Source organism: Leuciscus leuciscus, assembly GCF_965113295.1.
Source record: "Leuciscus leuciscus genome assembly, chromosome: 18".
NCBI lineage: Eukaryota > Metazoa > Chordata > Actinopteri > Cypriniformes > Leuciscidae > Leuciscus > Leuciscus leuciscus.
In genome coordinates, this window is record NC_138742.1 from 24,025,416 (window position 1) to 24,050,966 (window position 25,551).

Genomic DNA, 25,551 nt, shown 5'->3' on the forward strand with positions numbered 1-25,551 from the left:
ATCGTAATGTTTGGTTAGGCTTCTGATATTGATATGGACCACCGAAAAGTTATTATTCATACTTAAGTGTTTAAGATTTTCTAGGTCATACTGCTTGCAAGTGGTATATGCACCTATGTCACTACAGAGCCGAACCTCCTCATCTAGATCATCCGAATCATCCAAACCCATCAAAAAACAGTAGACCTAATCCTACATCCAGCATCCATGATAAGGCATATACACATAAAGCATTCATTCCTAAATACAACAAATAATCAAAAAAAATACAAATACACTTGCCTAGGTGTACTCTCTTTTGCACCTTGCTCCATTTACACCCACACCCACACACACCCTCACATCCACACCCACTCACAACCACAAGTTGATTTATGTAGGGCACAAACTGACACATTTGTACCATTGGATGGTGATCTCAACACCCACATTTATAAGTATAATTCATTAATCAATCATGAGTATGCATAAGTAATTTTTGTTCAAATAAGAAGCCAAAAAAAAAATAAAGACAGTAGAAAATAAAAAGTAAAATAAAAAGTAAAAGGTATGCCTTATTGACAGTTCTCAAAGCCGTTTAACACAAGGACTAAGCCTTTTCAAATAACCACACAGGTCACCAGCCAGCCAGTTTAAGGCAATGTCTTAACTCTTAACGTATTGCATTGCTTCTGGAACCGAAGAAAAGTACATCCTACCTCCCTCCTTGAGTTTGATAAAAAGTCTGGCAGGGAATAGAAGCGTTGGTCTAAGTCCGCGTTTATACAACTCCGACATCACCTCTCTATATTCCTTCCGTTGCGCCACAATTTCAGGTGGATAATCCTCGTAGACTGAGATGGAATGGGATTGGAACTTCAACTGACCTCTTTTGGCCCGAGCTTCACGGATGATTTTCTCCTTTACAAGGTACTTGTGAAGCCGAATGATGACCGGCCGCGGTCTCTGACCTGGTTGTGGTTTGGCAGATGGAGTTCGATGAGCCCATTTGCACTCAGGCGGGGAGTCCAGAATGTGGCCAAACACCTCGGTTAGCATTTTGGAGTAAAAGACTATCGGCTGTTGCTGTGTTTCGATGTATTCAGGTAGGCCAACCACCCTGATATGATGTCGACGATACCGGGATTCCAAGTCACTTACTTTCGCAAGTAGCTTAGTGTTGCTGTCCTTTAATATAACACAGTTTGCTTCCAGTGTTGCCAAACGTGAATCTTGTTGAGTTGCATTTTCCTCAAGTTCGCCGATCGTCACCGAATGCGCTGCAACAGTATCATGAATTCGATCCAGTTTATGTTCAAGTTTTGCAAGCGTTTCTTTAAAATCCAAAGTTAGTGCTTCCCGGTTTTTTTCGAGAAGTTTAGCGATGGACGCCAAAGTCAGATCCCCGCCGTCTTCAACATGTGCTTTATCTGGGGCGTCTGATTTGTTTTTGGAAGGTTTAGGCATGTTTAAGCGTTTGGTATAATGATCTGGTAATTTAGATCATAGGTAATAAATATTCAGATCAAGTTATATGTTCTTTAGAAAAGGTTTGACTGCATAATTGCCGGTGGTATTGAGACACCTAGTATATCGTGCACCTACACGTCAGCCATCTTTTTCCATCCTCCACCATCCGAACCTTTCTTTCTATTGTATGGAACACAAAAAACGTCGGGGGGCCAGTTAAAGTATTGCCTCTTAGTTTTACAATACTTATGAAAAATCAGCAGATCTAGAAGTTTATCAAGGCTTTTCTGTACGCAATCGTGCTCTCTCTCCACGAAATTCGAAAAACGTCTAGTTTTGTTTTCTTCCAGTTGCGCTCCATTTTTCTGGCTGCTCTCTTGGACTATTTTCTTTAATCTTCTTTAAGCGCAAAGGAGCAACTGTGTCTAAAGTGCTGGAAAAGAGAGAGTCAAAAGTTTCTGTCGCAATATCGAGTTCTTCTAAGCTATCTGGGATGCTGAGGAGATGAAACTGATCAGGAATATTATTAATAAAGCAATCTTTAGTGGCAGAAGTGATAGTTCTAACATATTTGTAACATGGAGTCGGCTTTGCAACCTTGGCTAAATGGAGTATACACAAGACTAGATAATGATCTGAGATGTCATCGCTCTGCTGCAGAATTTCAAAGGCATTAACATTGATTCCATGTGACAATATTAGATCTAAAGTATGATTATGACAATGAGTGGGTCCTGACACGTGTTGTCTAACTCCAATAGAGTTCAGAATGTCTCTAAATGCCAATCCCAATGCATCTTTTTAGGTAGATATTTGATGCATAAATTGGGTGTTAAACTTGCTTTTGACGCTGACTCTCTGCAACTCATGTTTCCAGCAGCCTATTCCCTCACTATCGACACAGGAAATGCTCTCTTTGAGGATGTGCCCACAACTGAGCTCAGTCAGGAAATGGCTGATGTCAACCCCAAGTTGTGGGTGGCCCATAAGGATGACACAGGAATCATAGATGTCCAGCCCTATGTTGCCAATCTGACAACAGATAGGCCTGTGTTTCAAAAGCAGTATCTACTCTCAAAGGAAAAAGAGGAGGGAATTCGACCCCTCATTGATCAATTATTGGCCTAAAGCATTCTGGTTTGCACTTATTCACCATATAACACACCAATTAATCCAATTAAGAAAACAAATGGTTCTTGGCGTTTGACGCAGGACCTGAGAAAAATTAATGATTTGATAAAACCACTTTCTCCTATTGTACTAGATGTACAAACTATAATTCATTCTATCCCTATCCCTTGGTTCACATAAACCAAGAAAAACAAATTCTTAATACATTAAAAAAACAGATTTTCAAAATGACTGAATAGAATGTTCCTTTAACGTTCACATTAACCAAGAAAAAAACTTTCTTAATACATTAAAAAAACTGGACGTTTTCAACGTTTAAAAAACATTCAGAAATAACGTTTTCATAACCTAATGGGAATGTTAGATGTTAGTACATTCTAAGAACATATTTTTGTTAGCTGGGAAGTAATTAAGAGTATTGAGAAATCATCCAAGAGGCGTGTAGTGCAAGTAATTAAGAGTATTGAGAAATCATCCAAGAGGCGTGTGGTGCAAGTAATTAAGAGTATTGAGAAATCATCCAAGAGGCGTGTAGTGCAAGTAATTAAGAGTATTGAGAAATCATCCAAGAGGCGTGTGAGAGAGGTGGATTTGGCTTTGCTCCTCCACTGGAGTAGGACCCCATAACATTAATCATTCTATAATAGATTATAGACATAATCTCATTATAATTGCATTTAGGGTACATGTAAACATAGTCAATAAAATATTTTTAAAGACAATTAATAAAAAAATTTAGGAAAAAAAGGGAAATCTAAATGGAGAAGTGTCATTAAAGCATATGAAAATGCAGACTTTTTTTTGTATAAGCTTTGGTGCACCTTTCATTATTTTTCAGTTACACACCTCCATCTCCAAATTCATTACTATGTACTATCATCTTTTGACAGAATAGTCTGTTTAAGATGTTTTCGCGAACTCTGGGGGAGGCATGTCCTCTTGCTTCTTCTAGTAAAGTCTATGTGGACATCACAGACAACCCTGAGGTGAAACAAAGACCATGAATACTTTTTATCTGCTTTGTGATGATTTGTCATTTGATCATTTAACACTGTAGTTTTCTGCTCTTTTCAGTCAGTTTGTTTGAGCATTATGCTGTTTGTCCAACAGGGGGAGCTGTTTGAGTTGAGTCCTGCCACTCCTCTGCTCAGCCAAGCTGCAGTGCTGTAGCCAGCTAGAAAATGCCTGGTGTTCATCTAAAAACGGCCAGCTGGTGGCGCTTGAAAGCACTTTGCAAATCAAAGATACTTTAGTTGCTATGATACAGAATATCCATGACAGTAATGTGTTACTAGTATCTCATTTTGAAGAATATTACTGAATAAAAATGCAGTGACCAGTAAAATTAACTTCTCCATTGTTGTTCAGTCCTTGTTGTACAAGTAGGATGATTGGTCAGTGTAGTGTTTGTCCCGCCCCTACTCCGCTGTGATTGAACAGCTGGGTAAAAAGTGACAGTGATAAATACTGCCTATTACCCAAAGTTGAACAGTAAAAAAAAAATGGAAAAAAAAGGGGGAAAGGGGAAATCAACTTGTGCAATATTATTATGGTGCATAGTGCATCAAAATCTTCGGCAGAATAACCTGATATGATGAATTGTTTAAATACATTAATGCAGATTTGTAGAATACAAATTAATCCATGTATGTATCGCTGCAGCCCGGAGACCTGCAGGTGGGAGGAGCTTACGCCGCAAGTAGGAGGAGCTTATGCTGCAAGTAGGAGGGATTTCACAAATAGAGACAGAGCGTATTTAGGCCACGCCCACACCCAGGGGGAAAACAATCCAACCGTCTCAATTGACTTTGCATTGCGAGAGGCTGCCTCCTTGTCATTTCTTGCTTCTAACAAAAGACAGACAAATGCCTAAAAGCTGCTGTGTGACAAGGTGTACAGCAAACAAGCTAAAAAAACCAGAAATACGTTTTTATTAGCTCTCGACCTCAAAAAACGAGTGTTTAGTACATATAAGTGGATACAGGCAGTTGAGACAGAGCGTCACGTGTCTCATTACTCAGAGAACTAACGTACGCCCGCCAGAGGAGACTGTAATCGGCAACACAGGATAGTTTATCTTACAGAAATATAATATATAAAACTGACATTTGGATATTTGACTCAACAGTGACCAAATGTTTAACTTACTGCACACGTAGTGTATTTTAGTGCATACTGAGTGTCAGGATCCCACAATTTACCCATTCGTTCCAGCCTGTATCCACTTTTTTGTCCTCAAACGCTAGTTTTTTGGGGTCGACAGCTTATGAAAAATTATTTCTGGGTTTCTTAGCTTGTTTGCTGTACACCTTGTCACATAGCAGCTTTTAGGCATTATTCTGTATTTTGTTAGAAGCAAGAAATGACAAGGAGGCAGCCTCTCGCAATGCAAAGTCAATGGAGACAGTTGGTTTGTTTTCCCCCTTGGTGGGCGTGGTCTTCAGATTATGATGCGCTGCGCTCTGTCTCTATGTGCAAGTAGGAGGAGTTTACGCCGCAAGTGGGAGGAGCTTATGCGGAAATTCCCAAGCCGAGGACGGCGGTGAATGCCTATGGATGAATGAGTATGGCAGGAAGTAGCGACAGTAATGAAAATAAACTATCAAATATTACGTTCCTCATCATGGTCTGATTTCTTACAGCTTTGTTATTATTGTGTGTGTCCAATACCACTCACTGTCAATGATGAAGTCACGTCTTTACACCTTTTACCATACTTAAAGTGACGGTGTTTTAAATTCATCAGGGTGTAGGCCTTATTCAAGCATATTTCTGAATATTAGCTACATATTCTACAGTATCAAGTAAATTAACATATTAAAATGTGATGCAATTGGACTCAGTGAAGTGAATGTGTAAATACATGAAAAACATTTGGCTAATGTAAAAAAAAAAAAAAGTTACCATCCATCTTTACTGCATAATTTTTTTAAATAGCAGACTAATGTTCTTCTGAACGTGTTACACATATATTACATTTAAATCTTAGGGTGGATCATTTTATTTTTAATTTTTTTTATTTTATGAATAAAATCATGTGCAAGTCACTCAGAATTGATTGCAAAAGTGTTTATTTTATTTTATTATTTTTTGTCTTTTTATTTTTATTTGTAAGGACACTATATCAGCTCATTAGAACTGATCTGCATGCAGTGAAAACCGCAAAATCCAGGGTGGAAGGTTTCTGAATAAATGCCCTGGAGCTCGCCTCGCTTTCCCTTCCCAGCATAACCTGGTGGATACACAAGAAGCACAAAAAGAACTAGGGTTTATAGTTGACATTGAACATTTACAAACATTAAGAATAATTTCTCAGCTCTGTGGGTCCATGCCATGCAAGTGAATGGTGTCCAGAACTTTTAAACTCCAAGGGATGACATAAGTAAATTCGATTTTTAGTTTTCCTTTAGACTAACAACTAGTTTATTCATCACCAATTTACACAAAACGTACCAGGTGTGCAGCATTTGTACTCAAACCCACACTCCAGACAAGTGGAGATTGAGTACATCCTCCAGAAGAGCTGTTTGTAGTGAGACGACTTATTTTTCCAGCATGCAACACCTGAGGTGAAAAAAAAAAAATGAACATAACATTTAACATTATCAATGATATTCTTTTTATGCGTTTTATTTTTTAATGTCAATATTTACTTTCTAGCCATAAGAAGTGTGCCTGATTCTTGAAATTGTCATCCCCAACTATGTCCCAGAACCTTGAGCAAGCCAATGACAGGGGCATGTAGGCAGCATCTCCTTCTTGAAGAACAACTTCAAGAAGTATGTTCTTCAGCAACGCTCCTGATAACTGAAAAGATAGCAACAGTTAGCACAGGCCAAAAAAAAAAAAAAAAAAAAAAAAAGTTAAAAAGTTAAAAAGCACATTATTTAACATTATTCAACTACATTGAAGATGAAGCATGATGGAGGTCATAGTCTTTTAACAGCTCATCCTTAAAGAAAAATATAAGTGGATTAAAATTGTTCTATGATACACCTACCCCTTATCAACTCCACCTCGCAATGCTCTCAGGCGCCTTGAGAACACAAATGAGGTGAAAGAAACAAAGACAAGAACCAACAGTAGTGGTATAGATTACTCGTGAGCTTGTGACAGGGTATCTACTTTTCAACTTAATGCGGTATTAGACGCAAGACCAACAGCCTTTGGAACCACGGATTTGAACTTATTTCTCAATATAGGGCATTCCTTTTTCCAATGACCCTTTTCCAAACAATACCTGCAACTCGAATCTGGATCTACTTTTCCAGTGTACTCAGATTTGTTCGGACTCATTCTCACTACATTTCCGCTGCGATCTTCCTTTTTATAAAAAGAGTCACCATGTTTTTATGAATTAGTACATATTCGTCCGCAAGAATGGCAGCCTCAGCAGCCGTTGTCACTTTATGTTCATTTACATACATAGCAACACGCTCTGGAATAATATCTTTAAACTGCTCCAAAACTATTAGATTAGAAAGCTCTTCAAAGGTACTAACACACAATGATGTACGCCAACGATTAAAAAGACTTGCCAATTCCCTTGCCACTTCAACGTACGTTTTACACTCGTCTTTTCTCCAACCCCTAAACCGTTGCCGATACGCTTCAGGGACAAGTTCATAGGCTTTCAAAACAGCCTCTTTTACTACTTAGTTCTTTCGGTTTTCAGAAGAAAGGGAGATGAAGGCTTCCTGAGCTTTATTTTCTAAAACACTTTGTAGTAAGAGTGTACGTTCCGCATCGCTCCAGCCTCTATCCTCAGCCAAGCTTTCGAACAGAGAAAAAAAAACACATCTGGATCTCGATCATTGAATTTAGGTAAGAGTTTAATCATCTGTACTAGACCGGTCATTCGATTTCCACTCATCCTTGCAATTTCCTGATCATTTAAGGAATCACCATTACCACCAGAAAGCTTTCCTTGTGCGATCAAATTTAACCGTTCTGCGTCCTGAGCTAATTTCATCTCTTCCATTCTTTGTTGCATTCTAAATGTTTCAAATTTACGTTCTTGTTCTCGCTCTTGGCTTTTCAATTTCTGTAATTCAAGTTGTCTGTCCAATTCACGTTCTTTATTTTGTATACTAAGGATTTCTAACTGTTGTTCATAGGTTAACCTGTTAGGATCTAACAACGCATGAGGTGTCGAAGTACCTTCAGGTGTCACCTCTTCATCAGACTGTGTCTCTGAAGTCAAAACTAACATCTCTCTTAATTTCTCCTCTACAGCCCCTCGCAGAGGTTTTACCTTAGTACTTTTTGTTAAAGCCAATTCAAACTCGAAATGTTCAGTTACTTTAAATAATTGCTCTTTTGAAAGACACTCTAATTTACCCTTCGTAGGAGCAACAAGAAAATCCTGTAACAAATCCATTTTTACCTGACTTTTTTGCTAAAAGAACATTTGAACAACAAAATATTAATACTCACCGAAGCCAACAGTTCACACTTCAACTGCCAGAAAAATTTGTTAAAGCCCTGTATCTAAATAATGTACATACACAACTAATTATACTCAACCCTGGTCTTCGGCACGCCCACATGCAGCTCAACTGCTAACCAGTCTACCCGCGTCTGACGCACCAAAAACAACAAACTAAAATAACAAACAAAAACAACAAAAAGCGTTAAGCGCTCTTCAGCCTAAAACAGGGTTATCTTTGGCTTATGCAGTCTAAACCGCAACATCTAAGCAATTTGGTGTGACTGTTGGACAACTCTCTCTCTCTCCAGTCCAAAAACCACTAATCAAAACAAAAATACTTTCATATGGCACTCCCCCAGACTTACTTTACCCAACCAATAATTTTATCTAAAGAATAAACCAAACTGTAATTCTAAAGAATTACCCAAATCACAATTCTAATTAAAGAATCATCCAAATCACAACTCTAATTAAAGAATTGTCCAAATCATAATTTGAATTAAAGAATCATCCAAATCACAACTCTAATTAAAGAATTGTCCAAATCATAATTCTAATTAAAGAATTATCCAAACCCTAAGCCAATTTAGTTAATCCCGGATGAGCCCCCATATGTTACAACCCCTTGGCTCAAGGAGCAGCAACATGAAGGGAGAGTCCATACAACATATTCAAATTTGCACAAATAAGTATTTTAATTAGATAACAGACATAACTACATTTAAAGTAAAAGGAAAAAAATCTACAAATACAAAAACTACAACATCAAGCTTTGGACTGGCGAGTATGAGAAAATCAGCATGTCCACCAAACAGTGAGACCAAGCCCAATTGTTCTCTTTCCAAGGGTGAGAAAGCCAGCGTCTTATAAGCAGCATGGTTAATCACCGTCAATGTTCCACACCTGCGTAGAAGCATTTAACCTGAAGACACAAAAAGTGTTACCCAGAGACACCTGCTGGACAAAACAAAGCACCAACGCCCCTTGGATCGTCTCAATATGCAAGTTCAGTTTTTTTTTCTTCCCATAGGTTTCAGGGAGTTCAGAGCATTCTTCTTCTTCTGAAAGAGGATTAGAATAAAAAAAGTGATACAATTATCCATTAATTTTTAATTTGACAAAAAAATATCAGCAAAATATAAAAAGCTGACAATACCAGCTACAACAGCTCGTTCACATCTTTCACTGATAAGTGAACCTAAAACACAATAACATGAGTTTCACATTTATTTCATTGATTGTTATGAGTATACATTTTATAAAATAATTATGATATTAAAACAAATGTTTCAATTACATTACATTGTGGATTACGCATTAAAAAAAACATAACTACAATGAAAACAAGTTTTAAAAGAATTGCATGCATTGTACAATTAAGTTAGGAGTTGTATTCTAATATCAAATCCATTTACAAAACGTTTAAGACATTTACAATTTGAAAATCAATGCAGTCCTAAAACGTACAAAAATGGTCTTATTATGGTCTTCAGAATCCATAATCTGGAGAGCAAATTGTAGAAATGGAATGCAGAAAAGATCTTGTCATGCACGTTACAGATTTTGTAATTTGTGTGCTACTAAAAAAACTACAGAAATTTATTTGGATACACTTTACCCTTATTCTTTTTTAATAAATCAAGACTAAAAACAGTGTACAAACGCCATTATGAAATGGTATTTTTCAGAACTTATAATGCTTTTTTACAAAACTAAAAACTGCACAACAAGCTTACCCCTTCATCTCAACGGCACGCTGACATGTGAACATGTGAAAGCGGTTTTCTTCTTTGTTTTGTGATGGATCGCAACAAAACTTACACATTAACGCCACCAACTGTGGAGCATAAACCAATAGCTACTACAACACAGGTGATACTAAATAAACCAATCAAAATCCTCTGGAAGTTTGTACAGCCCACTTGCGGCTAAAGCTCCACCCACTTGCTGCTAACCCACCCATTTGCAGCTGGCTCGGACCTCCGTTTATACCTACTCAATTAATCAAAGATACCCGATGCAATACAACAATTGAGAAAGAAGGCATCCCTGATGAATGCCATGTGAGATGGAAAACTGTGATGAGCTAATGCCACCTGTCATGACCACCGCAGAAGGATTAGCATAAAACCTTGATCATATTAATAAAGTCACTCCCTAAGCCAAAACGTTACAGTACTATCCAAAGATAGTGGATAGTAGCCACTCCAGCCTATCAAAGGCCTTTTTGGCATCTAAAGATAGTGTGGGACATGGTGGGTCAATTCCACTAGCCGCATGTATGATATGCAATAAACGGCAGACATTATCTGCCTGCCAATTGTGATCTAATTCTCTATTAATACCTTTGGGTTCACTAACCAAGCTGTTGGGAGTTTGAACTGCCACAATATTTGAATATTTTTCCCTGCTCTTCAACCTGAGAACTAAGAAATGGCTTGGCTTAGCACCATTAAAGTAATAGGTTCTTCTAACCTTGTGCATCAAAAACTCTGCTCTGTGCTGCCACAAGGAGTTAAGCTCTGTACCACATTTATTTATTTATGTACATTCTCAGAGGGCGAAATCGTTGAAGACCCTCTAGCCTATTTCATTTACTCTTCAGGGCACATTGGATTTAGTCTAGATTTGTTTAAGTGGGATGCAAAGGAAATAGATGAGTCCCTTATGCAACCCTTTTTCTGTCAGGACCACTACCGTCAAATATGATTGACAATTAGCATACAGTTTGGATTGGCGGTATGGTTCCGTTCTGGGCGAGAACTCCCAGCGCATCCATGCAGCCTAGCATGGATAAGAGCAGGGAGAGCAGCAATAATCCCCCTTGGGGTAAACAGAACAGAACCAACATGAAAATTTGCAAATATATTTAATTCAAGATTTTAAAGTACAACATTATTCGATAATTATTCTGAATCAAGGGGAATCAGAATGTCAAATCCTGACTGGGCGAGAGGAGGAGCTGGGGATGGAGGAGGGTAATTAGCTCCTGAGAAACGCGATAGCTGCTGATAATACTGAAGGAGCTTATATGTATATGGTGATGGGCGTCGTATTCCTATAGGTAGATGTGGACCTGCTGAGGGTCAGCTGATGCGAGCTTGACTAACGTGACCTGCCAGAACTAAAGCTACGCTTGATATAGTTTCCCAGAGAAAGCGAGGATCATCGACCGAACCAATATTTACCTCTATGAACCAGCTTTGAGCATTGCATTTGTCAGACATATGAGAGAAACAGGCACAGAAGAGGAAGGTTACAGGTAAGGTGGTCTTCACTCCAGATTGGTCTGTTCCCCATTTCTCTTTCCTCTCACCCCCTCATGCCAGAAATGTTTATCTGGAGTTGAATCAGTAAGGATTGAGCTTATATACACCAACTTCCTTGTAAGGTAGTAAAACATGTTTCTTATGTTTAAAATGGAACGTATACCATGCTTACACATGACGCAATCCACTTCCCATATAAAGAAACTGTCCTTCAGTGTATACATTTGTGGTACATTTGCATCCGTGGGAAAAAATCGTTTCATTGTGAAGAATATGCCAACTGTTGATGTACACATCATCATTCCAAACCGATGCATCAGTGAACATATGTTGCATTGCACACATACGTCTATGCAAAATATTGCTCATCCCATATCTCTCCTCAGCACACATGTACAACATACTCTGACTTCACAAAATACATTATGCAAATTACTATGAACATTGATAAAGAAATATAATATTGAAAAATAACAATACAATTTTAGTCTTCATCTTTATTTTCTAACAGTAAGATATTGAAACTCCAACTAGAAGCCTTAATTGGTGCAGACACAAGAGAAATCAACACTGTGATCGGATAAAGGACATGGTTTTATTACAATACTGTGAATTTCTGAATATGAGGCATTAAGTCAAGTCAAGTCAAGTCAAGTTTATTTGTATAGCGCTTTTCACAATACAGATTGTATCAAAGCAGCTTCACAGTATTAAATTAAAATAATACAACAAAGTTTGTTTCAAGAGGAATTTATTGATTGATAAAATTAAATTAAATATCCCCAAAATATCCCCAACTGAGCAAGCCAAAGGCAACAGTGGCAAGGAACCGAAAAACTTCATCAAGTGACCTAATGGTGTCCTAAAACTCCATCAGGTGACCTAATGGAGAGAAAAAAAACCTTGGGAGAACCCAGGCTCAGTCGGGGGCCAGTTCTCCTCTGGCATTTATGAGCTAGAGGCCGGATTGTAGTTTGAACTGTAGGATTATATGAATGCCTGGCTGAAGAGATGCGACTTTAATCTAGTTTTAAACTGGGAGAGCGAGTCTGAGCAACGAACAGTATCAGGAAGACTATTCCAGAGTTTTGGAGCCAAATGTGAGAATGCTCTCCCTCCTTTGGTGGTTCTGGATATCCTAGGTATGACCAAAAGCCTTGAATTTAGTGATCTTAAAGAGCGCGATGGATTATAGGGTGATAGAAGATCCGTTAAATAGACTGGAGCTAAGCCGTTTAGGGCTTTATAGGTCAGTAGCAATACCTTGTAATTAATACGGAACTTTATAGGTAACCAATGCAGTGATGATAAAATCGGTGTTATATGATTATATTTTCTTGATCTAGTAAGAACTCTAGCGCCGGCATTTTGGACTAACTGTAGCTTGTTTATTGAGGATGCAGGACAACCAGCTAGTAAAGCATTACAGTAATCCAGTCTCGAGGTCATGAATGCATGAACTAACTTTTCTGCATCAGAAACTGATAGCATATTACGTAGCTTAGCAATGTTTCTAAGGTGGAAAAATGCTGTTTTTGTAACATATGAAATATGATTTTCAAAAGACAGGTTGCATTCGAGTATAACACCCAGGTCTTTTACTGTAGAGGATAAAGTAACAGGACATCCTATGATGTTAAAGTTGTATTGTGCGAGGTTTTGTGGGCGGTTTTTTGAACCGATAAGTATTACCTCTGTCTTGTCTGGATTTAATAAAAGAAAATTACGGGTCATCCAATCTTTTATATCTTTAACACACTCTGTCAATTTGGAAAATTTTGCGTTTTCATCCGGCCGTGATGAAATATATATTTGAGTGTCATCAGCATAACAATGGAAACTAATTCCATGTTTCTTTATAATATTTCCAAGTGGCATCATATATATTGAAAATAACAGAGGGCCTAATACAGATCCCTGCGGCACTCCATAGTTTACTGGAGTTATGATCGATTTTTCTCCATTTAAATATACAAAATGGTAGCGGTCAGATAGGTATGATTTGAACCAGCTTAGTGCTTGTCCTTGAACACCAGTATAATTTTGTAGTCGATCTAAGAGTAATGTATGATCTATAGTATCGAACGCAGCACTAAGATCAAGTAAAACTAGTATTGAGATACAGCCTTGGTCAGAAGCTAAAAGTAAATCATTTGTGATTTTAACGAGCGCAGTTTCAGTGCTATGATGCGGTCTGAATCCAGACTGAAACTTTTCATAGATCTCATTTTGTTGCAAGAAAGAGCCCAGTTGAGCGGACACCACTTTTTCTAATATTTTAGACATAAATGGAAGATTTGAAATGGGTCTATAATTTGCTAGATTATTATGATCTAATTGTGGTTTCTTAATGAGAGGTTTTATAACTGCCAGTTTAAATGTTCTTGGAACATGACCTAAAGATAAAGACGAGTTAATAATATTGAGGAGAGGATCTTCCACTACAGGTAACACTTCTTTCAGTAGTTTAGTTGGTATAGGATCTAATAAACATGTTGTTGTTTTAGATGAAGTGATAAGTTTATTTAACTCTTTTTGTTCTATAGTTGTAAAGCACTGTAATTGTTCTTTTGGGGTGATAATTGAAGCTGAATTATAAGGCGCGATTGAAGATTGAACGTTTACAATTGTGGTTCTGATGCTTTCTATTTTCTCAGTGAAGAAGTTCATGAAATCATTACTACTGAACTGTAACGGGATATTTTGTTCGGGTGACGTCTGTTTATTTGTTAGTCTAGCCACGGTGTTAAATAAAAACCTTGGATTGTTTTGGTTGTTTTCTATTAGTTTGCGGAGGTGCTCAGCCCGCTTTTAGGGCCTTTTTATAATGTGACATACTGTCTTTCCACGCGATTCTAAAGACCTCTAAATTAGTTTGTTTCCATTTACGCTCTAAAATACGGGTTTCTCTCTTTAAAACATGCGTAGTATTGTTATACCATGGTGCTTTATTTTTCTCTCTGACCTTTTTTAATTTAATAGGTGCAACCACATCCAATGTTCTAGAGAGAATGGTGCTCATAGTGCTAGTTAGTTCTTCTAGTTCATCTGTTTGTTTGGGTTCAGGCAGCAGCTGAGACAGATTAGATAAGCAATTTGAGAAATTATCTATGGTGGATGGGAGGATTGTTCTGCCTGGTTGATAACGCGACGCCGCATGACATATTACAGCAGTACGTAATATGCAAGTTACCATGTAGTGATCAGTGACTTCATCACTTTGTGGAATGATATCTATATCGGTTGGATCGGTTCCATGTGATATAATTAAATCGAGTGTATGATTAAGACGATGTGTTGGTCCGGTGACGTTTTGCTTGACCCCAAATGAATTTAATAAATCTGTAAACGCAGCTCCTAACGCATCATTTGGATTATCTACGTGTATGTTAAAATCTCCAACAATTAGTGCTTTATCGACATTGACTAATAGGTCTGAGAGAAAATCTGCAAACTCTTTTAGGAAATCAGCGTAAGGCCCTGGCGGTCTATATACGGTAGCCAAGGCTAGAGATAATAGGGATGTTTTTCTAACATCTAAGAGCGTAACATTTAGTACAAGTACTTCAAATGAAATAAACTTATAACCCGTTTTCTGGGTAACATTTAGAATATCTTTATAAATGGTTGCAACACCTCCGCCACGACCAATCAGACGGGGCTCATGCTTATAACAGTATCCAGGAGGAGTAGACTCATTAATACCGAAATAATCATTTGGTTTAAGCCAGGTTTCAGTAAGGCAAAGTATATCGAAGCTATTATCTGTGACTATTTCATTTACAATAACTGCCTTAGGTGTGAGTGATCTAATGTTTAGAAGACCTAGCTTTAGAAATAGTTTTTGTTTACTAATAGCAACATTTTCTGTTTTAATAACAATTAGATTTTTCCTAGATCCTGCATTAGATTTATTATTTGATCTCACTAAACGAGGAATAGACACGGTTTCTATGCAATGTTCTACACTAGTATTTATATCAGTTGAATTGGTGCAGCAGAGACTATGATTTGGACTTTTGGTTACTAGTCAAAGGGTATTTAACATTTTGGAGATGTTATCTGACAGAAGATCCGCTCCGAATCTGCTTGGGTGTAAGCCATCAGCACGGAAAAGCCTAGGACGCTCCCAAAACAGATTCCAATTATTTACAAAGAGCAGTTTCTGCTCATTGCACCATGACATTAACCATTCATTTAGCGCAAATAATCTGCTGAACTTTTCATGCCCTAGTCGGTACGTGGGAAGCGGTCCTGACACAATGATCGTTGTTTCAGGCGATGTGCTGCGTACCGTACCGATTAGATTCCTGAAGTCTTTCTTCAGAATCTCCGTCTGGCGCAGCCTGATGTCGTTCACTCCCGCGTGCAGGACCACAGTTCCGACGCGCTCGTCACCGTTCAGGATCTCGGGAACGCGAGCAGCGATTTCAGAAACACGAGCACCAGGAAAGCAGTGACTTTGCACCTTACTTTTACCTAACGTAGCGTGTACATGCCGAACGATGGAATCGCCGATGATCACAGCATCGCGTTCTGTTTCGCGTAGAGGGGAGAAGCGGTTTTGTGTCGATAACTCGAAAACCGGGAGGGTCGGAGAAAGTCTTGGTCTAAACCTGACTCGCGTCTTCCGCTGCGGAACCACCCAGGCTTCGTGGTGGCGTGTTGGAGCCGGAGTGAACGAGACCATGGCTGATTTCGACCGATGCTGAGGAACGCACGGAGTAGACGCGGTCGGAGTCAGCGGGTTAGTAACGTTAAACACTGATTTGTGTGCATCGGCGCGTGATGTTTCAAGAGCCAAACACCGGTCTCTCAGCTCGGCCTGTCTCAATAAAAGGTTGTGGATCTGTTTCTCAACAGCTTCCAGCTCAGACTGCAGTGCGTGCAGCTCAAATGTGTCCTCACCTGCACCAAGCGGTAGACTACTTACATCTGATATATTCGCCATTTTAACAGATGGACAGTGAGTTAGCAACGAAGCTACCAGTGATGCTATCAATATTAATACTAATTTATATTATAAGTTTGTTTGTAAGTGAGTGTGGAGAAGACGCGTTCAGCCGTGATCCATGGACGTAACCTTTAAGAGTATGCAGCGTTGGATCACTAATTGGCTTGAGACGCGTCTGCTCAACAGTCCGCGTTGTAACTATGAGGTTTTTTAGGTTTTTTAGTGGTAGGGGTGTAGAGTATACGCACGATAGGCGAAAAAAAAAACGTTTGTTTATAAGTGAGTGTGGAGAAGACGCGTTCAGCCGTGATCCACGGACGTAACCTTTAAGAGTATGCAGCGTTGGATCACTAATAGGCTTGAGACGCGTCTGCTCAACAGTCCGCGTTGTAACAATGAGGTTTGAGCAGTAACATTAGTGCTTCTCAGTGAGGAAAAGTAGAAAATGTTCGTTGTAAGCGAGTTTAAAGAGAAAAATCAAGAATTATAAATCAAATCGATAGAGCTCCAAAAACAACAACGCATTCAGACGCAACGCATGATAATAACAGGACAAGACATTACTCACCGTGTTTGTTGAGTGTTTCTTACTCACCTGAGCTTTTCTGAACTCAAAGGCACGAGCGCGCGAGAGAAAATAAATAAATAAAAATAGCTGAGCGCACACGGGTGGCGCGTTTACAGGCTAGCGAATTACTAGCGTGTTGTGCTAGTAGTAACGTAAGCTAGCGATGTCAGGGTTGGGTAAGCTGTATTTAGTAGTAATATAAACAACTAGAAATTGTAGTAAATGATGGTTCAAAACAAGGAAATACGAGGCTAAGACGGAGCTTACAGCACCGAAGCAGACACACTCACAGCAGGCAGCGAGAAAAATCAAGAATTATAAATCAAATCGATAGAGCTCCAAAAACAACAACGTATTCAGACGCGACGCATGATAATACCAGGACAAGACATTACTCACCGTGTTTGTTGAGTGTTTCTTACTCACCTGAGCTTTTATGAACTCAAAGGCGCGAGCGCGCGAGAGAAAATAAATAAATAAAAATAGCTGAGCGCACACGGGTGGCGCGCGTTTACAGGCTAGCGAATTACTAGCGTGCTGTGCTAGTAGTAACGGAAGCTAGCGATGTTGGGTAAGCTGTATTTAGTAGTAGTATAAACAACTAGAAATTGTAGTAGATGATGGTTCAAAACAAGGAAAATACGAGGCTAAGACGGAGCTTACAGCACAGAGCAAACACACTCACAGCAGGCAGCGAGGAAAACAGGTTTTAAAGTTAGATAAAATAATATAATCAAGTCTAGAGTAACTTTTCTGTCTAGAAAAGTAAAAAGTGTACTGCCTCGTCGTGAGATAAAGAAAACGATATACATCAATTAAGCTGACATGAATTTACGTAGGTCAGCAGACGATAAAGACTGGGTTGGGAGGTTCTGTGTACAATAACGATCAAGAGATACGTCCACTACTGCATTCATATCAGCACCGATAATAAGAAAACAATCCTGAATCTGTAATAGAACTTTAGTGAGAGCAGGGAAAAAAATTAGATGGGGCATAAATCGAAATAAATACAAAATTATGACCTGCTATACATGCTTTAATATATGATACTCTACTATCCTCACAGCTATATCTTTCTAAGATGTTAAAAGAAAGCTTTCGTTTTAATGCTACAAGTGTACCATGTGATTTACTATCCAATGAGGATGACGCAGCTACATAATAAAACTTATTAGAGAACATTTGGACATCTGGTTTCCTCAAACTGTGATAAGGCAGTAAACTGAGTCTTTAAAGCATACCTAATACTTCAGAGGGAAAAATACCCACCCAACCTGGTTGCTACAAACTCCACGGACACCCAACTTCCCACAGAAACAGGAGAACATCTAGAGGAATTACTTCTAATGAACACAAAAAAAATAACAATAATAATAAAAGAAAGAAAGAAAGAAAGAAAGAAAGAAAGAAAGAAAGAAAGAAAGAGAAAAACACACACATATGGGTGAACCAACGCCCAACTAATGTACAATGTGACCCCAAGAAGGGCGGCAGAAACAATAGCACCGCCCACCACCACTCCTTTTAACAGTTAATATGTATTGTTGCTGTTTGAGCATAAACAACATCTGCAAAGTTACGACGCTCAAATAAATGCAGCCTTGGTGAGCAGAAGAGACTTCTTTTAAAAACATTAAAAATCTTACTGATCCAAAACTTTTGAAAGGCAGTGTAATTAGCAGTAAATATGCTCTTCTAGTGTTTTTTATAGCTAACTAATGAACTGTGAACACTGGATAACTTAAATGCAACATTAAGTGATATTGTTCATAAGCTATTGTGAACTATTGTTTTATTGTAATTACATGAGTCATGATACGGATTTCGATAAGTTGTACTGTATCTCTCTACATACCTTCTGATATTCATGCATGTTTTTCTAGATATAATTTGTATTAAAGTGGAAGAAAAGACTCGTGCTCCACACTGCTGCTTGAACTGAGGCGCTACAGCAATCACATTTAAGAGCATCAAAACGCCATTTATTGTTTGAATTTCGTAATAAAATGTACAAAAGCTGTGACTTTGTTTCTTATCAGAAGTAACAAAGCACAGAGCTATATTTGCATTATTGGATGGGAGGCGCTAAAAATAATGTTTGATGTAGGGAAAAACCATAGATCTGGTTTTCAACCCTGGCTAAAGCGTTATTGTCACGTTAACTTGCCCTTAAAGGGTTAGTTCACCCATTCACGAGTTCACACTTACATATAATTTGAGGGGATAAAGTTTAATGCGTATTTGGCGTGCTGTCCGGGGGGAGGGCTCCGAACTCGGAGCTCGGCCCGAACCCAGAGTACTCCCCCCCTTATGTAAGTGCTTAGGACTAGAAGCGTGGAGAAGGGGTGGTGGAGGGATGCTGCAAAACTGTCAATGGAATGAGGTGAGACTGCTGAGTGTATATACACCTCTTACCATTGATTGCTGAGTGCTCTCCACTTGTGTTAATTATCTGAACGTGCTCCTCCCGAACTTTGTTAATAAAACATAATTTCACGAGTTCACACTTACATATAATTTGAGGGGTAAAGTTTAATGCGTATTTGGCATGCTGTCCGGGGGGGAGGGCTCTGAGCTCGGAGCTCGGCCCGAACCCAGAGTACTCCCCCCAAAGGCTAAAGAGCAGAGGACAGCCGCCGAACTAAAGACCCCCCCAAATGAGTGCCGAGTTTGGCGGGCTGGCATCTCGAGAAAGGGTCTGGATGTTTTGCCAGGGGGGCCCGTGATGGCGGCTCACTGTGCCTGGACTGACGGGCCCTGCTGGCCTGCAACGGGGAGCAGTTGTAATTTGGAGCGACCGATCGGGAGAGTTTGCGCCTTCTTTCTCCGCTGTGAGACCAATGCTCGCTGGACAGAAAGAGGAAACAGGAAAGAGGAAAATGAGAGCTTGACCGGGAGATTTTCTCACACTGCGTCCACTGTGAGACCAAATGCTCACTGGACGAAAGAGAAAACGTAAGTGCTCTACCGGGAAAGTTCTCGCTGCGTCCGCTGTGAGACCACTGCTCGCTGGACAGAAAGAGGAAACAGGAAAGAGGAAAATGAGAGCTTGACCGGGAGATTTTCTCACACTGCGTCCGCTGTGAGACCAAATGTTCGCTGGACGAAAGAGAAAACGTAAGTGCTCTACCGGGTAAGTTCTCACTGCGTCCTCTGTGAGACCAAATGCTCGCTGGACAGAAAGAAAAAACAGGAAAGAGGAAAATGAGAGCTTGACCGGGAGATTTTCTCACACTGCATCCACTGTGAGACCAAATGCTCGCTGGACGAAAGAGAAAACGTAAGTGCTCTACCGGGAAAGTTCTCACTGCGTCCGCTGTGAGACCAAATGCTCGCTGGACAGAAAGAAAAAACAGGAAAGAGGAAGAGGAGATAATGTTTTTTTTTTTTGTTTTTTTTTACCCAGGGGGTTTTAATCAATAAGGGTTTGGTGAGCTTTTTTAATGTGGAATCGGTTGGTCCTGATATAGCTTTGGAAAGCATCTGAGGACCATCTCCCAAGGGCTTGGATCTGCTGTTGGGAGAGGCCTTTTTGGGCTGCTGAAGTTGCTGCCCCGATACGGAATGAGTGACTTGAAAAATTCTTTACTGGAATGCCTGACTGTTGGAGAACAGATTTGAGGTGTTTCTGGAACCAAAAACGTGTCACAGGTTTTTTGGATTCATCTATGAATAGGGGTTCCAGGGGAGATTTAGCCTGAGAGCTTCTCCATTGCAAATATGCCAGAATTGACTGGTATGGTTGGATTGGCGATGAGAGGTTAAAAATGTAGATGAAATGACCTTTTTTGGTTTGGTCGGTCTTACTTTGTTTAATCACATAGGAAATTGTTTCACCATCTAGTACTGATAAGTCTGAGATGGTGGGGTGGATTTTTGGGTCGAATTTGGAAGTGATGGCGAGTTCCGAGCATCTAAGAAAACCAAAAAAGGCTAGGACAAACATGGCGTTGAGTGTGCGAGCGGTACTGATGGGCTGGTAGCCTGTGCGGAGGGCGTGAATAGCCTTCATTTGGTGAGAATGTCTAGCGTTATGGGTTGTCTGGCGTCGGGACGGGTGGGCTGGGATCTTTGAATCCCTTTGATCAGGAGGGAGGTTTGTGAATTGTTTATCTCAGGGGAAGGAGCTCCGTACATCAATTTATGGAAAAACTGGATGCCGCTCAAGTAACCTTTGATGGACCCGACTTGAAGGCCCTTAACGCTATTAAGGTAGGAAATAAAAGAGGTGATTGAAAGAAGAGAAAAATCAGGGAAAGGCATGTTATAAGAGACATGGAATGTTTTGAAACATCTCCAAGCAGTCACGTAGGATTGGAGGGTCCTGGGAGAAACTGCTTGGAGGATATTGTCGAGCGATGCGTCAAGCAGGGGTTTTAACGGGTGGGTTACGGGAATATTAGTTCTGAATAGCGAGGTACTGGAGTTGGGAATTGATCCGCCTCTGGAGCCAGCATCCTGAATTTCTGAAACAGAAAACGAGACAGGGTGTCAGCGATTTGGTTTTCTGACCCAGGGATGTGTTTAGCAATTATGATGAATTGGTCGCAAGCTGAAATCCGGGTGAGACGCCTTAAGAGTGGCATCAGAGCAGGTGAATGGGAACGGCCTTTGTTAATGCAATGCACTAAAATGCTACTAACGGCCCATTCTTTCCCCCACAGAAAAGCTGCTACTACGAGAGGGTAAAGCTCGAATAGAGCTGAGGATTGAGATATGTCCTGGAGCTGCGAACCAACGACCTTGAAAAAATCCCCCAAAACCGATTGAGGGGGCGGCGTCTGTGAACAGTTGGATATCGGTCGGGGACGAAACAAGGTTGTTATAGAAAAAAGATAGGCCGTTCCACTGGTTTAGAAATGTTAACCATAGCCCGAGTTCATCGCGACATGCTTGAATTATGGAAATGAGGTCCTCCAGCGAGTGGACGGAGGACGCGAGTGAGAGGAGATGCGATATGAAGGGGCGGAATGCTGCGGAATGATGCGCATTGCGAAGTTTAAATGTCCGAGCAGGGATAGGAGTTCGCGTTTGAACAATTTGATTTTTCAAGGAGAGTAGAAGAGACGAGAATTATTCGATCAATTTTCTCTTTGGGCAGGGATGCTTGGAACTTGTCTGAATCCAAATTAATTCCTAGGAACTCAATGGATGTTGCAGGGCCCATGGTTTTTTCCTCTGCGATAGGAATTCCTAGCTCAGAAAAAACTTTTTGGACTGTGAGGATGTGCGCGGCTGGGATGGCATTGGGAGACGAGATTATTAAAAAAATCGTCTAGCAGGTGAATGAGGTGGGGAATGGCGTAGTTGTTCGACAAAATCCAGCAGACGGCTTCTGATAGCATGTAGAAAATTTTAGGGCTGCTTTTGCATCCGAAAGTTAAACGCACTGCGAAATAATATTTCCCGAGCCAGCGAACTCCAAATAGGTGCCATGAATCTGGATGGATGGGCATTAAGTCAAGTCAAGTCAAGTCAAGTCAAGTTTATTTGTATAGCGCTTTTCACAATACAGATTGTATCAAAGCAGCTTCACAGTATTAAATTGAAATTATACAACAAAGTTTGTTTCAAGAGGAATTTATTGATTGATAAAATTAAATTAAATATCCCCAAAATATCCCCAACTGAGCAAGCCAAAGTCAACAGTGGCAAGGAACCGAAAAACTCCATCAAGTGACCTAATGGTGTCCTAAAACTCCATCAGGTGACCTAATGGAGAAAAAAAAAACCTTGGGAGAACCCAGGCTCAGTCGGGGGCCAGTTCTCCTCTGGCATTTATGAGCTAGAGGCCGGATTGTAGTTTGAACTGTAAGATTATATGAATGCCTGGCTGAAGAGATGCGACTTTAATCTAGTTTTAAACTGCGAGAGCGATTCTGACCAACGAACAGTATCAGGAAGACTATTCCAGAGTTTTGGAGCCAAATGTGAAAATGCTCTCCCTCCTTTGGTGGTTCTGGATATCCTAGGTATGACCAAAAGCCTTGAATTTAGTGATCTTAAAGAGCGCGATGGATTATAGGGCGATAGAAGATCCGTTAAATAGACTGGAGCTAAGCCGTTTAGGGCTTTATAAGTCAGTAGCAATACCTTGTAATTAATACGGAACTTTATAGGTAACCAATGCAGTGATGATAAAATCGGTGTTATATGATCACATTTTCTTGATCTCGTAAGAACTCTAGCGGTGGCATTTTGGACTAACTGTAGCTTGTTTATTGAGGATGCAGGACAACCAGCTAATAAAGCATTACAGTAATCTAGTCTCGAGGTCATGAATGCATGAACTAACTTTTCTGCATCAGAAACTGATAGCATATTACGTAGCTTAGCAATGTTTCTAAGGTGGAAAAAGGCTGTTTTTGTAACATATGAAATATGATTTTCAAAAGACAGGTTGCAATCGAGTATAACACCCAGGTCTTTTACTGTAGAGGATAAAGTAACAGGACATCCTATGATGTTAAAGTTGTATTGTGCGAGGTTTTGTGGGCGGTTTTTTGAACCGATAAGTATTACCTCTGTCTTGTCTGGATTTAATAAAAGAAAATTACTTTGAAAGCAGATGTAATGTCAATTTTTGCAAGCCAAGCACCCCAACCTGCGATTTTGATCATGTCGATAGCCTGATCTATGTCGTGGTATTTAAGCGAAAATTCATCGAGAGGAATCAAGCTGTTTATACATGGGAACGGGGAATTGTGCGGGGCTGACAGGTCGATTATTAGGCATTTTTTACCCGAGAATTCTCTTGTAGCCACTCCAATGGGGCTAATACGAAACAGATTAAATGGAGGATTGTCAAACGGGCCAATCATGAAGCCTGACTCAACTTCTTTTTTGATCAGTTTGTTTACAACTTCAGGTTCTATGAGGGCGGATTGAAGATTATTACATGTGAATTTTTGGGAGAGCGGGCATTCTAAGCCGGGTTTAAATCCGTTTTTTAAACATGACAGCAGATAATGAGTAAATTCAACGTCCGGGTGATGAGCTAGTTCGAATTGCATGCGTGAAATATTTACAGGAGTCACCAAATAATTTTTAGATTTTTTATTCACAGATTTGTAAACTGGACATACAATGCGGGCATGAGCGCCACCACAGAAGATACAAATATGCATGAACCGGCAGTGCGATCTGTTACATTTACCCGCGTTGAAATGGTTACAAGGATGTCTGCTTTCGTCGAAAGCGGAATCCTGGTTTGCGCTGGTGGTTGCTGCACGAGGCACGTAGCTGTGGAGATCCTGGTCGAGTGCGCCCCAGTATGTGCACTGGTTCCACTGTGTGACTCGCACGGCACTTTTGGCTGAAAAAAAGTTTATGGTACGTGAAGAAATGCCCACCCCCATAGGACAGCGCGAGTTCGGCTATGATTGCTTGATAATCATTCAGTTCACGCCGCCTGTGGGGGAAAGCTGAACAGATGATTTCAGTGTAATGGGAAAAAGCAATTGAAAATTCGGAAAATAAAAGAACGCGAGATGAGTAAGTGTTTGTGTTTTTCAGGGTAACAGAAATCCCCGCAATCTATTTGGCGGTCTGGTTCAGCTGCGGGCAGTGGAGAGAGAAGAGAGGAAAGGTCTACATCCGCACCTGAGAGGATCTGTGCGCGGATGTTTTGGGATACTGGTGGTGGTTCCATGGCGACGGCGTTGGACGGAACGGGCATCGGTGTTGCTGTGAACAGAGAATAAGGGGATTTTTGTTGTAACATAGAACTGGGAAAGGTATAAGCCGGGTCTGCAAATGTCGGCGGCGGCCTCACTGAGAGGTGGGAGTGCCATGGCGGAATCTGGTGCGCGGCCCAGGCTCGCTGAAGGCCTGTTGCTGCGTCTTGATGGGCGAAGCGATCCGGATCCTGTGTGGGAAGACGACAGTGGTGACTGGGCAGGCGATTTTTGGGCCCTGCGGGCTTTGCTCTGCCTGTGGGTTGTCTTGGGAGTTGACTGTAAGGAAACGTACAGATCATACAGCTCCGCCTTGTTCATTTTTCGTGAAGCTTGTATGTCTGAATTCCCCAGTGCTTGTTTTAATCCAGCTATGGTCCATTTCCCGATAGGTGGGATCGTCGGGACCGCCGAGCGGTAGGAGGAAGCCGGAGAAGAAGATGGAAGTCTTGCCGGGGGCGGTAAAGACTGGCCACGGCGTCTTGGTGAGTGCAGGGCTGTTCAGGCCGGTGTGCGGCCGCGTGAAGAAGCCTGGGGCTCAGGTGCGACGTCCGGCGTATGAGGTATGGCCGTAGGACCGGTGGAATGCGCAGGTGCATCCCTGGCAAAGTTTGCTTCTTCGTCGGAGAAAGAGCTTGGACGTTGAGACATTGTAGCAGAGCTGAGAAATAAGAAGCTACTAAACTGCTGCAAAACTGTCAATGGAATGAGGTGAGACTGCTGAGTGTATATACACCTTTTACCATTGATTGCTGAGTGCTCTCCACTTGTGTTAATTATCTGAACGTGCTTTGTTAATAAGACATCATAAAGTGAAAATTAGCCCATGATTTACTCACCCTCAAGTCATCTTAGTGGTACATGACATTCTTCTTTCAGACGAATACAATCGGAGTTATATTAAAAAATGTCCTGCCTCTTCCAAGCTTTATAATGAGAGTGAATGGCTGGAGAAAATTTGAAGCCCAAAAAAGTGTATCCATCCATGATATAAAAAAAATATATTGTCATATACACCTATGGCTTCAGGGGGAGTAAATCATGCGCTAATTTTCATTTTTGGGTGAACT

General features: G+C 40.4%; 2 protein-coding genes and 2 long non-coding RNA genes across 15 annotated transcripts in view; 2 read left to right on the forward strand and 2 right to left on the reverse strand.

The window, feature by feature from the left end:
• Window positions 1-25,551, reverse strand: part of LOC309480489 (uncharacterized protein) — a 516,287-nt gene that overhangs the window by 281,615 nt on the left and 209,121 nt on the right. The gene's annotated exons all lie outside the window — the stretch shown is intronic.
• Window positions 1-25,551, forward strand: part of LOC309480535 (uncharacterized protein) — a 318,834-nt gene that overhangs the window by 184,288 nt on the left and 108,995 nt on the right. The window lies entirely within an intron of this gene.
• On the reverse strand, window positions 5,676-8,066 carry LOC309481282. 2 transcript variants are annotated; one of them, XR_014199969.1, is made up of 4 exons: window positions 8,017-8,066; window positions 6,234-6,387; window positions 6,034-6,144; window positions 5,676-5,812 (listed from the first exon to the last, which is right to left on the reverse strand). It is a non-coding gene; the product is annotated as an uncharacterized lncRNA (long non-coding RNA). The 2 variants fall into 2 exon arrangements; XR_014199970.1 differs by lacking the exon at window positions 8,017-8,066 and adding an exon at window positions 6,486-7,964.
• Window positions 5,742-6,288, forward strand: LOC309481283. Its single transcript, XR_014199971.1, has 3 exons — window positions 5,742-5,854; window positions 5,991-6,112; window positions 6,150-6,288. It is a non-coding gene; the product is annotated as an uncharacterized lncRNA (long non-coding RNA).